The sequence below is a fragment of the Siphateles boraxobius genome, unplaced genomic scaffold, assembly GCF_051911475.1.
Source record: "Siphateles boraxobius isolate OS27281-9 unplaced genomic scaffold, OSU_SipBor_1 99, whole genome shotgun sequence".
NCBI classification, from domain to species: Eukaryota; Metazoa; Chordata; class Actinopteri; order Cypriniformes; family Leuciscidae; genus Siphateles; species Siphateles boraxobius.
This window is the reverse complement of record NW_027509229.1, coordinates 1,927,501-1,940,000: the sequence shown is the minus strand read 5'-3', so window position 1 is coordinate 1,940,000 and position 12,500 is coordinate 1,927,501. Positions and strand designations below refer to the sequence as shown.

Sequence of the window (12,500 nt, the reverse complement as noted above, 5' to 3'; positions counted from 1 at the left end):
AAATAAATATTTTCATCTTTTCTTTTTAAAAATACATTCAAATTTTCATACACTTTTACTTTATCTTCAATATTTTTTATCCATTCTACTGGTATGGCTTCTTTTATTTTCAAATATTGCTCCTTTATCAATTGCTTATTTTCTATATCTTCATTTACTTCTAATGTGTCTATGATTGCTTGTAAAGGTAAAAATCCTGGTATTACCTCATATAAAATGTCTTTAACTTGTTTTAGTCCTGCATAATACCAACTCTTATAAAAAAAGGTGTTTCTGTTGAATATAATATGTTGATTTAAAAAGAGTGGTTGCTTCAATAGTTGTTCTCTCCCTTTAAACTCAATATTTACATTTTCTTTGAAACCTTTCCATGCTTTTAAAACTTCTTTATAAAATTCCGGTATCCCCTCTATCATATTGTCCTTAAAATGCATCCATATAAAATCATCCCCCATTTTTCCACACTTATTTATATAAAAACTCATTATTTTTTTCCAAATTAAATCATCCTTTTTTAAAAACTTTTTTACAGTCTTTATTCTCAAACTTTGCTTTCTTATCATTGGATCTATCAGTCCCAAACCTCCCTTATCTACCTCTCCAATAATTGTGTCATAAGCTATTTTAGCTGGTTTACCATCCCACATAAAATTTAAAATACATGTTTTTATTCTTTTATACACCCATGTTGGCAGACTAACCACATTTAAAATATACCACATCTTAGATAAAAAAAGAGAGTTTAAAACCAATACTTTCCCTTTTATAAATAATTGTCTTTGTTTCCAAAAGTTTAGTCTTTTTTCCATTTTTCCTATAGTCTCCTCCCAAACCAGATCTCTTGTTCTAATTTCATCTCTTCCTAGTGTTATTCCTAAAATTTTTAGTTCATTCTTCTGTTCTTTAAAGTTCCATTGTCTTCCTAAAATATCTACCTTCCCCATTCTCATATATTCAGTCTTATCATTATTGACTTTAGCCCCTGTTCCACCACAATATTTTCCCAATATTAACATTGCCTTCTCAATACTCTTAAAATCTTTTAAAAACAAAGTGGTATCATCTGCATATTGAAATATTTTCTGATGTACTTCCTCATTTTCCAAAACTATTCCTTGTATCTGTTTTTCTTTGTTTATTGCAAGTCCTAATGGCTCAGCAACTAAAGTGTATAGTAGTGCTGATAATGGACATCCCTGCCTTATTGACCTTGATATCTGAATAAAATCTGTTAAAAACCCATTTACTTTTATACAACTTAAAATATCATTATAAAAACATTTCATCCATGCAATAAAAATTCCCCCAAAACCAAATTGTTCCAATATATCAAATAAATATTTGTGCTCTACTCTATCAAATGCCTTTTCCAGATCTATACTAATCAAATATCCTTCTTTACCTTTTTCTTTCATATACCACATTAAATCTCTAATACTTGTTACTATATCCGATATATCACGGTTTAAAACACCATATGCTTGATTTGTTTTTATAATGTTTGGAATCACTTTTTTCAGTCTGTTTGCTAAAATCTTGGCCAGTATCTTGTAATCAGTATTTAACATGCTCAATGGTCTATAATTTTTAAGCTCTTCTCTTTCCCCTTTATTTTTATATATTATCTTAATTATTCCTTTCTTCATACTTTCACTTAACTTTTTCTGTTTAAAAATATCAATAAATAAATCATGCAAAATTGGCGTTAAAACATTCTTAAAAACCTTATAAAATTCAGCTGGTAAACCATCTAGGCCTGAACTTTTCCCATTACTCATCTGATCTATAGCTTCATCTATTTCTTCTTCTTCTATTTCCTTATCACACATTTTCTTATCTTCTTCGTTTACTTTTGTTTCAATTTGATTCAATAAAAACTCTTCATCTTCCTCATTTATTTTATCTTTTTTAAATAAAATAGCATAAAAATCCTTCACTTCATTTAAAATACCTTCTTTTTCTTTCACAACCTTTCCGTTTTTTGAAATACTTTTTATCATTTCTGCTTGTTTTCTTGTTTTTTCCAAATCATAAAAAAAATGTGTACTCCTTTCTCCTTCTACTGTATTTTTCGCTCTACTTCTTATTTTAGCTCCCATGCACTTTGCCTCTTCTATTTTTTTCAATTTCTCTTCTAATATCACTATTCTATTCCCATCCATCCTTCCTTCTGACACTTTTTTCATTTCTTCTTCCCATTCCTTGTTTAATAATCTTTCTTTACTTTTCTTTATTCTTTGCATTTTCTTTGAATATTCAATAGATAGTTTTTTAATATCTATTTTTAAATTATCCCACCACACACTTTTTGCTTCTTCATATAGGACATTATTAATGTTATTTATTATATAATTTTCTACTTCCATTTTATAAATGTCATTTTTTAAAAGTTCCGTATTAAAAACCCACACCCCTGGCCCTCTCTCTACACCACTATAATCAATGATTACATTTAAAAAATCATGATCACTTCCACTAAACATTTTGTAAAATACTTTTGTAACGAAACTTCCCAAATGTCTGTTACATAATACCAAATCAATTCTACTTTGTTTTAAAACTTTGTTTACCATTTGTCTTCTTGAATATTCTCTTTTTACTCTGTTTCTTTCCCTCCATAAATCTATAAATCTGTGTTTTCCTATAACTTTCTTTAATTCTTTTCTCCCAACATCTGCTCTATACACCATGTAATCCTCCACATCTATTCGTTCTAAAACAGTATTAAAATCACCAATTAAAATCGAACATTTATATTTCTCTATTAGAACATCCATTTCTTTAAAAAAAGTAGCACGTTCTAGGTCTTCATTTGGTGCATGAATATTACATATTGTTATTTCTTCTTCTTTTCCTTCGACCTTGACCATCAATGTCCTTCCTATCTTATCCGTAAATATAACTGTTGCTTTTTGTATTGTACCCCTTCTTATTAAAATTGCTACTCCTTTTTTCCTATTAGGATCATTATTGTAAAAAAATTCCCCGTCCCATATTTTCTTCAAATCATTTGTTTTTTCATCATTCCATCCTGTCTCTTGTATACATATTATGTCATTTTTCTTTGTCAAATGATTAATATTCTCAAATTTAGTCATAGTTGACAATCCCCTTGCATTGATTGAAACTATGCTCAATTGACTCATATACAAAATAAAAGTAACATAGAAACAAACAAAAAAACTCATCACTTTGGTTCAGTCTCTTTCAAAACCGCATCTCCTGGTCCAGTCCTTTCAGCTTTTTTCCTCTTTTTTTCTTTAGATTCTCTTCTTATTCTTTGTTTCTCCATCACCTTCTCAATGTTAATTTGTCCTGTTGTTTTTAGTTTACTCCCCCCACTCAAAATGTTTTTTCTTCCCACTTTCATTTCCACCAATAGTTTTATTCTTAGTGTCTCTTACCTCATCTATGTTTGTACTGTCCTTTGGTCCATCATTGTCATCTTCTTTGTTTTTCATCCCATCCTGTTCAACTTTATCTGCAATTATTTGTAGTTCTGTCATCGTTTCTGTCTCTTCTTCTCCATCCCGTTCGTCTTTACTTCCTCCTTCTTCTTCTCTGCTCTGTATATCCATTATTAATCCACGTGTTTGTTGTAGTACACTTCCTTCATCATCCTCTTCCACATTCACCTCGTCGTTGAGTGTCTCCGTCTCCATTTCCTCATGTTCCTCTTCGTATGTTTCACATCTGCACCTGAGAAATGCCTTTCCGCAGCCTTGGCACCGCGGGGCTTTGCAGTCCCGCGCATAATGCCCCTGCTCCAGGCATTCTCTGCATATTAATTGTGGACAGTCCTTTTTTTCATGATCCACACTTGCACATATTCTACACGTCTTCACCTGGTGATCATGAATCACCCTGAAAAACTGCCATCCTTCTTCCGTTTCGAATCTTGTGTTATATGGCAGAGACACCACGTCTTTTGGAAATTTAACTCGTATAAATCTTGTTCCATCCGCCACAATTGTCCCAGGGTAATACCTTCTTCTCAGAGGAAGTATCGGTGTAACCCCCCAGCTTGTCAGTTTTTGTAAAACATCCTCATCATTAATATAGTTTGGCAATTGTAAAAACGATACCATCCTTTCCGTTCCACAAAGTTTTGTTATTTCACAACATTGTCCATTTATTTGTATTCCATCCAATAATTGTTCACAGTCTTCCTCTTTCTCCAATGTAAGTTCATATTCAAATTCAGTTTTTTTCCTTAGTCCATATAATTTTCCCAATCCAGTTTTGTCCTCCACAGCTTTAATTATCATCATAACCGTTAGTTGTTCTGGGTTTTTCACATTCATTGTCAACGTTGTTTCTTTTTTGTACTCTCTCTGGTATCTCATTTTCCCTCTCAACTTATTTATCATTTCATCTTTTTGACTTTTCTCTTGTCTCTTTTCACCATTTACATCATCCTTTTCTTTACCTTGTATCTTCTGTTGTTCAGTCCTTCCTTTATCCATTTCAACTCCATTTCTCTTCTTTCTCGAAACCACAGATGCCCATGTTTCGTTGTCATCTTTATCTTTTCCATTGTCCTTTTCTTTGTTCCTTTCAGTGTAATCATTATCCTCAATCTCTTGGTCTAATATCCGTTCCTGTTCCATAGCCATAGTATCAGTCATTTTGAAAAATAAATAAATAAATAAATAAAACCTCAGACAGTAAAATACCTGTCTGAGGTTTAAACAAAACTAAATTAAGAAGACAGCTAGTAACTTAATGAATTATCAAATGAAATCACAATAAAGAAAAACAAAAAATAGGAGAGCCTTTCTCTCCAAACTGCCACCTCACACTTCCTGGATCAGACGAGATCGGGCGTGACCAAGGTGGTATGGCCGTAAGCGAAAACTGCTGCCAAAATTGGGCTATTTAAAAGGTTAGACCATTAATGAAGAAAACTAAGAAGAACTTTTGAAAAAACTCAAACTCTTTCATGCTCTCTGAAGAATCTCAGAGACTTTTAAAGGCTTTCTGAAGAAGCTCAGGGACTCTTTTTTTGTTTAAATCAAAAAAGCTTACAGCACCTGGTATTCCCAGGCGGTCTCCCATCCAAGTACTAACCAGGCCCGACCCTGCTTAGCTTCCGAGATCAGACGAGATCGGGCGTGACCAAGGTGGTATGGCCGTAAGCGAAAACTGCTGCCAAAATTGGGCTATTTAAAAGGTTAGACCATTAATGAAGAAAACTAAGAAGAACTTTTGAAAAAACTCAAACTCTTTCATGCTCTCTGAAGAATCTCAGAGACTTTTAAAGGCTTTCTGAAGAAGCACAGGGACTCTTTTTTTTTTTTTTTTTTTTTTTTAAATCAAAAAAGCTTACAGCACCTGGTATTCCCAGGCGGTCTCCCATCCAAGTACTAACCAGGCCCGACCCTGCTTAGCTTCCGAGATCAGACGAGATCGGGCGTGACCAAGGTGGTATGGCCGTAAGCGAAAACTGCTGCCAAAATTGGGCTATTTAAAAGGTTAGACCATTAATGAAGAAAACTAAGAAGAACTTTTGAAAAAACTCAAACTCTTTCATGCTCTCTGAAGAATCTCAGAGACTTTTAAAGGCTTTCTGAAGAAGCTCAGGGACTCTTTTTTTGTTTAAATCAAAAAAGCTTACAGCACCTGGTATTCCCAGGCGGTCTCCCATCCAAGTACTAACCAGGCCCGACCCTGCTTAGCTTCCGAGATCAGACGAGATCGGGCGTGGCCAAGGTGGTATGGCCGTAAGCGAAAACTGCTGCCAAAATTGGGCTATTTAAAAGGTTAGACCATTAATGAAGAAAACTAAGAAGAACTTTTGAAAAAACTCAAACTCTTTCATGCTCTCTGAAGAATCTCAGAGACTTTTAAAGGCTTTCTGAAGAAGCACAGGGACTCTTTTTTTTTTTTTTTTTTTTGTAAATCAAAAAAGCTTACAGCACCTGGTATTCCCAGGCGGTCTCCCATCCAAGTACTAACCAGGCCCGACCCTGCTTAGCTTCCGAGATCAGACGAGATCGGGCGTGACCAAGGTGGTATGGCCGTAAGCGAAAACTGCTGCCAAAATTGGGCTATTTAAAAGGTTAGACCATTAATGAAGAAAACTAAGAAGAACTTTTGAAAAAACTCAAACTCTTTCATGCTCTCTGAAGAATCTCAGATACTTTTAAAGGCTTTCTGAAGAAGCTCAGGGACTCTTTTTTTGTTTAAATCAAAAAAGCTTACAGCACCTGGTATTCCCAGGCGGTCTCCCATCCAAGTACTAACCAGGCCCGACCCTGCTTAGCTTCCGAGATCAGACGAGATTTTTTTTTTTTTTTTTTTTTTTAATCAAAAAAGCTTACAGCACCTGGTATTCCCAGGCGGTCTCCCATCCAAGTACTAACCAGGCCCGACCCTGCTTAGCTTCCGAGATCAGACGAGATTTTTTTTTTTTTTTTTTTTTTAATAATATTTCAATTAATAACAATATTTTTCATTTAAAAACAAAACAAGAACAAGAACAAATACAAAAACAAGGACAAAAACCATTACATATACAAGCAAAAAACATCTTTACACATTTTCAGGCAATATAACTTTAAAACCATAACTTGTTTTAACAATATATGCATTATTTCTTAATATACATTCTTCAAATATTTCCATTTTCTCGTTCATTTTAAAATAATCATATAAAACTTTCAATTCGTCACTCAAGATCTGCTTATAAAACACACTTATTGGAAGTTCTATTTTCTTTTGTTTCATTAGATTCCTTCTTCTCCATATAGCAAATCTTGCAACTGTTAGCATAAAATTAAGAGCAAACTTATTTTTTGCTTTACCATTAAAACCAAATAAAAAAGTTGTTTCCCATTCTTCTAAAATTATTCTTTTATCAAATAAAAAATCACCTATTATCTTTTTTAACATTTTCATAAAACCATTTAACTTTTTACAATTTACAAACAAATGCATAACACCTTCTTTTTTTTCCATACATACTTTACATTTTTCATCTTGTAACAACCCTATTTTACACAATATCACGTCTGTCTTTATACAATTGTGTCTTAATAAATAATCAAAATTTTCCAACATAGGACTCTTAAAATTAATTCTCACATTTTTCCATATGTTGGATGCATCAAAATTATCAAATAGTTTTCCCCAATACTCAATTGCTTTTGGTATTTTAAAAACAGACTTACATAAACAACCATAAAACATTTTTAAAGTACAATCATTAAAATAAATATTTTCATCTTTTCTTTTTAAAAATACATTCAAATTTTCATACACTTTTACTTTATCTTCAATATTTTTTATCCATTCTACTGGTATGGCTTCTTTTATTTTCAAATATTGCTCCTTTATCAATTGCTTATTTTCTATATCTTCATTTACTTCTAATGTGTCTATGATTGCTTGTAAAGGTAAAAATCCTGGTATTACCTCATATAAAATGTCTTTAACTTGTTTTAGTCCTGCATAATACCAACTCTTATAAAAAAAGGTGTTTCTGTTGAATATAATATGTTGATTTAAAAAGAGTGGTTGCTTCAATAGTTGTTCTCTCCCTTTAAACTCAATATTTACATTTTCTTTGAAACCTTTCCATGCTTTTAAAACTTCTTTATAAAATTCCGGTATCCCCTCTATCATATTGTCCTTAAAATGCATCCATATAAAATCATCCCCCATTTTTCCACACTTATTTATATAAAAACTCATTATTTTTTTCCAAATTAAATCATCCTTTTTTAAAAACTTTTTTACAGTCTTTATTCTCAAACTTTGCTTTCTTATCATTGGATCTATCAGTCCCAAACCTCCCTTATCTACCTCTCCAATAATTGTGTCATAAGCTATTTTAGCTGGTTTACCATCCCACATAAAATTTAAAATACATGTTTTTATTCTTTTATACACCCATGTTGGCAGACTAACCACATTTAAAATATACCACATCTTAGATAAAAAAAGAGAGTTTAAAACCAATACTTTCCCTTTTATAAATAATTGTCTTTGTTTCCAAAAGTTTAGTCTTTTTTCCATTTTTCCTATAGTCTCCTCCCAAACCAGATCTCTTGTTCTAATTTCATCTCTTCCTAGTGTTATTCCTAAAATTTTTAGTTCATTCTTCTGTTCTTTAAAGTTCCATTGTCTTCCTAAAATATCTACCTTCCCCATTCTCATATATTCAGTCTTATCATTATTGACTTTAGCCCCTGTTCCACCACAATATTTTCCCAATATTAACATTGCCTTCTCAATACTCTTAAAATCTTTTAAAAACAAAGTGGTATCATCTGCATATTGAAATATTTTCTGATGTACTTCCTCATTTTCCAAAACTATTCCTTGTATCTGTTTTTCTTTGTTTATTGCAAGTCCTAATGGCTCAGCAACTAAAGTGTATAGTAGTGCTGATAATGGACATCCCTGCCTTATTGACCTTGATATCTGAATAAAATCTGTTAAAAACCCATTTACTTTTATACAACTTAAAATATCATTATAAAAACATTTCATCCATGCAATAAAAATTCCCCCAAAACCAAATTGTTCCAATATATCAAATAAATATTTGTGCTCTACTCTATCAAATGCCTTTTCCAGATCTATACTAATCAAATATCCTTCTTTACCTTTTTCTTTCATATACCACATTAAATCTCTAATACTTGTTACTATATCCGATATATCACGGTTTAAAACACCATATGCTTGATTTGTTTTTATAATGTTTGGAATCACTTTTTTCAGTCTGTTTGCTAAAATCTTGGCCAGTATCTTGTAATCAGTATTTAACATGCTCAATGGTCTATAATTTTTAAGCTCTTCTCTTTCCCCTTTATTTTTATATATTATCTTAATTATTCCTTTCTTCATACTTTCACTTAACTTTTTCTGTTTAAAAATATCAATAAATAAATCATGCAAAATTGGCGTTAAAACATTCTTAAAAACCTTATAAAATTCAGCTGGTAAACCATCTAGGCCTGAACTTTTCCCATTACTCATCTGATCTATAGCTTCATCTATTTCTTCTTCTTCTATTTCCTTATCACACATTTTCTTATCTTCTTCGTTTACTTTTGTTTCAATTTGATTCAATAAAAACTCTTCATCTTCCTCATTTATTTTATCTTTTTTAAATAAAATAGCATAAAAATCCTTCACTTCATTTAAAATACCTTCTTTTTCTTTCACAACCTTTCCGTTTTTTGAAATACTTTTTATCATTTCTGCTTGTTTTCTTGTTTTTTCCAAATCATAAAAAAAATGTGTACTCCTTTCTCCTTCTACTGTATTTTTCGCTCTACTTCTTATTTTAGCTCCCATGCACTTTGCCTCTTCTATTTTTTTCAATTTCTCTTCTAATATCACTATTCTATTCCCATCCATCCTTCCTTCTGACACTTTTTTCATTTCTTCTTCCCATTCCTTGTTTAATAATCTTTCTTTACTTTTCTTTATTCTTTGCATTTTCTTTGAATATTCAATAGATAGTTTTTTAATATCTATTTTTAAATTATCCCACCACACACTTTTTGCTTCTTCATATAGGACATTATTAATGTTATTTATTATATAATTTTCTACTTCCATTTTATAAATGTCATTTTTTAAAAGTTCCGTATTAAAAACCCACACCCCTGGCCCTCTCTCTACACCACTATAATCAATGATTACATTTAAAAAATCATGATCACTTCCACTAAACATTTTGTAAAATACTTTTGTAACGAAACTTCCCAAATGTCTGTTACATAATACCAAATCAATTCTACTTTGTTTTAAAACTTTGTTTACCATTTGTCTTCTTGAATATTCTCTTTTTACTCTGTTTCTTTCCCTCCATAAATCTATAAATCTGTGTTTTCCTATAACTTTCTTTAATTCTTTTCTCCCAACATCTGCTCTATACACCATGTAATCCTCCACATCTATTCGTTCTAAAACAGTATTAAAATCACCAATTAAAATCGAACATTTATATTTCTCTATTAGAACATCCATTTCTTTAAAAAAAGTAGCACGTTCTAGGTCTTCATTTGGTGCATGAATATTACATATTGTTATTTCTTCTTCTTTTCCTTCGACCTTGACCATCAATGTCCTTCCTATCTTATCCGTAAATATAACTGTTGCTTTTTGTATTGTACCCCTTCTTATTAAAATTGCTACTCCTTTTTTCCTATTAGGATCATTATTGTAAAAAAATTCCCCGTCCCATATTTTCTTCAAATCATTTGTTTTTTCATCATTCCATCCTGTCTCTTGTATACATATTATGTCATTTTTCTTTGTCAAATGATTAATATTCTCAAATTTAGTCATAGTTGACAATCCCCTTGCATTGATTGAAACTATGCTCAATTGACTCATATACAAAATAAAAGTAACATAGAAACAAACAAAAAAACTCATCACTTTGGTTCAGTCTCTTTCAAAACCGCATCTCCTGGTCCAGTCCTTTCAGCTTTTTTCCTCTTTTTTTCTTTAGATTCTCTTCTTATTCTTTGTTTCTCCATCACCTTCTCAATGTTAATTTGTCCTGTTGTTTTTAGTTTACTCCCCCCACTCAAAATGTTTTTTCTTCCCACTTTCATTTCCACCAATAGTTTTATTCTTAGTGTCTCTTACCTCATCTATGTTTGTACTGTCCTTTGGTCCATCATTGTCATCTTCTTTGTTTTTCATCCCATCCTGTTCAACTTTATCTGCAATTATTTGTAGTTCTGTCATCGTTTCTGTCTCTTCTTCTCCATCCCGTTCGTCTTTACTTCCTCCTTCTTCTTCTCTGCTCTGTATATCCATTATTAATCCACGTGTTTGTTGTAGTACACTTCCTTCATCATCCTCTTCCACATTCACCTCGTCGTTGAGTGTCTCCGTCTCCATTTCCTCATGTTCCTCTTCGTATGTTTCACATCTGCACCTGAGAAATGCCTTTCCGCAGCCTTGGCACCGCGGGGCTTTGCAGTCCCGCGCATAATGCCCCTGCTCCAGGCATTCTCTGCATATTAATTGTGGACAGTCCTTTTTTTCATGATCCACACTTGCACATATTCTACACGTCTTCACCTGGTGATCATGAATCACCCTGAAAAACTGCCATCCTTCTTCCGTTTCGAATCTTGTGTTATATGGCAGAGACACCACGTCTTTTGGAAATTTAACTCGTATAAATCTTGTTCCATCCGCCACAATTGTCCCAGGGTAATACCTTCTTCTCAGAGGAAGTATCGGTGTAACCCCCCAGCTTGTCAGTTTTTGTAAAACATCCTCATCATTAATATAGTTTGGCAATTGTAAAAACGATACCATCCTTTCCGTTCCACAAAGTTTTGTTATTTCACAACATTGTCCATTTATTTGTATTCCATCCAATAATTGTTCACAGTCTTCCTCTTTCTCCAATGTAAGTTCATATTCAAATTCAGTTTTTTTCCTTAGTCCATATAATTTTCCCAATCCAGTTTTGTCCTCCACAGCTTTAATTATCATCATAACCGTTAGTTGTTCTGGGTTTTTCACATTCATTGTCAACGTTGTTTCTTTTTTGTACTCTCTCTGGTATCTCATTTTCCCTCTCAACTTATTTATCATTTCATCTTTTTGACTTTTCTCTTGTCTCTTTTCACCATTTACATCATCCTTTTCTTTACCTTGTATCTTCTGTTGTTCAGTCCTTCCTTTATCCATTTCAACTCCATTTCTCTTCTTTCTCGAAACCACAGATGCCCATGTTTCGTTGTCATCTTTATCTTTTCCATTGTCCTTTTCTTTGTTCCTTTCAGTGTAATCATTATCCTCAATCTCTTGGTCTAATATCCGTTCCTGTTCCATAGCCATAGTATCAGTCATTTTGAAAAATAAATAAATAAATAAATAAAACCTCAGACAGTAAAATACCTGTCTGAGGTTTAAACAAAACTAAATTAAGAAGACAGCTAGTAACTTAATGAATTATCAAATGAAATCACAATAAAGAAAAACAAAAAATAGGAGAGCCTTTCTCTCCAAACTGCCACCTCACACTTCCTGGATCAGACGAGATCGGGCGTGACCAAGGTGGTATGGCCGTAAGCGAAAACTGCTGCCAAAATTGGGCTATTTAAAAGGTTAGACCATTAATGAAGAAAACTAAGAAGAACTTTTGAAAAAACTCAAACTCTTTCATGCTCTCTGAAGAATCTCAGAGACTTTTAAAGGCTTTCTGAAGAAGCTCAGGGACTCTTTTTTTGTTTAAATCAAAAAAGCTTACAGCACCTGGTATTCCCAGGCGGTCTCCCATCCAAGTACTAACCAGGCCCGACCCTGCTTAGCTTCCGAGATCAGACGAGATCGGGCGTGGCCAAGGTGGTATGGCCGTAAGCGAAAACTGCTGCCAAAATTGGGCTATTTAAAACGTTAGACCATTAATGAAGAAAACTAAGAAGATCTTTTGAAAAAACTCAAACTCTTTCATGCTCTCTGAAGAATCTCAGAGACTTTTAAAGGCTTTCTGAAGAAGCACAGGGACTCTT

At 32.7% G+C, this 12,500-nt stretch overlaps 5 non-coding genes across 5 annotated transcripts; all 5 read right to left on the bottom strand.

Moving 5' to 3' along the window:
* Positions 1-5,021: 5,021 nt before the first annotated feature.
* LOC143733562 (5S ribosomal RNA) lies at positions 5,022-5,140 on the bottom strand. The gene has a single exon (XR_013201488.1). It is a non-coding gene; the product is annotated as a 5S ribosomal RNA (ribosomal RNA).
* A 182-nt stretch (positions 5,141-5,322) lies between these two features.
* On the bottom strand, positions 5,323-5,441 carry LOC143733561 (5S ribosomal RNA). Its single transcript, XR_013201487.1, has one exon. It is a non-coding gene; the product is annotated as a 5S ribosomal RNA (ribosomal RNA).
* Positions 5,442-5,610: 169 nt separating this feature from the next.
* Positions 5,611-5,729, bottom strand: LOC143733979 (5S ribosomal RNA). Its single transcript, XR_013201890.1, has one exon. It is a non-coding gene; the product is annotated as a 5S ribosomal RNA (ribosomal RNA).
* A 180-nt stretch (positions 5,730-5,909) lies between these two features.
* On the bottom strand, positions 5,910-6,028 carry LOC143733560 (5S ribosomal RNA). Its single transcript, XR_013201486.1, has one exon. It is a non-coding gene; the product is annotated as a 5S ribosomal RNA (ribosomal RNA).
* Positions 6,029-12,231: 6,203 nt separating this feature from the next.
* On the bottom strand, positions 12,232-12,350 carry LOC143733978 (5S ribosomal RNA). The gene has a single exon (XR_013201889.1). It is a non-coding gene; the product is annotated as a 5S ribosomal RNA (ribosomal RNA).
* Positions 12,351-12,500: the final 150 nt, after the last annotated feature.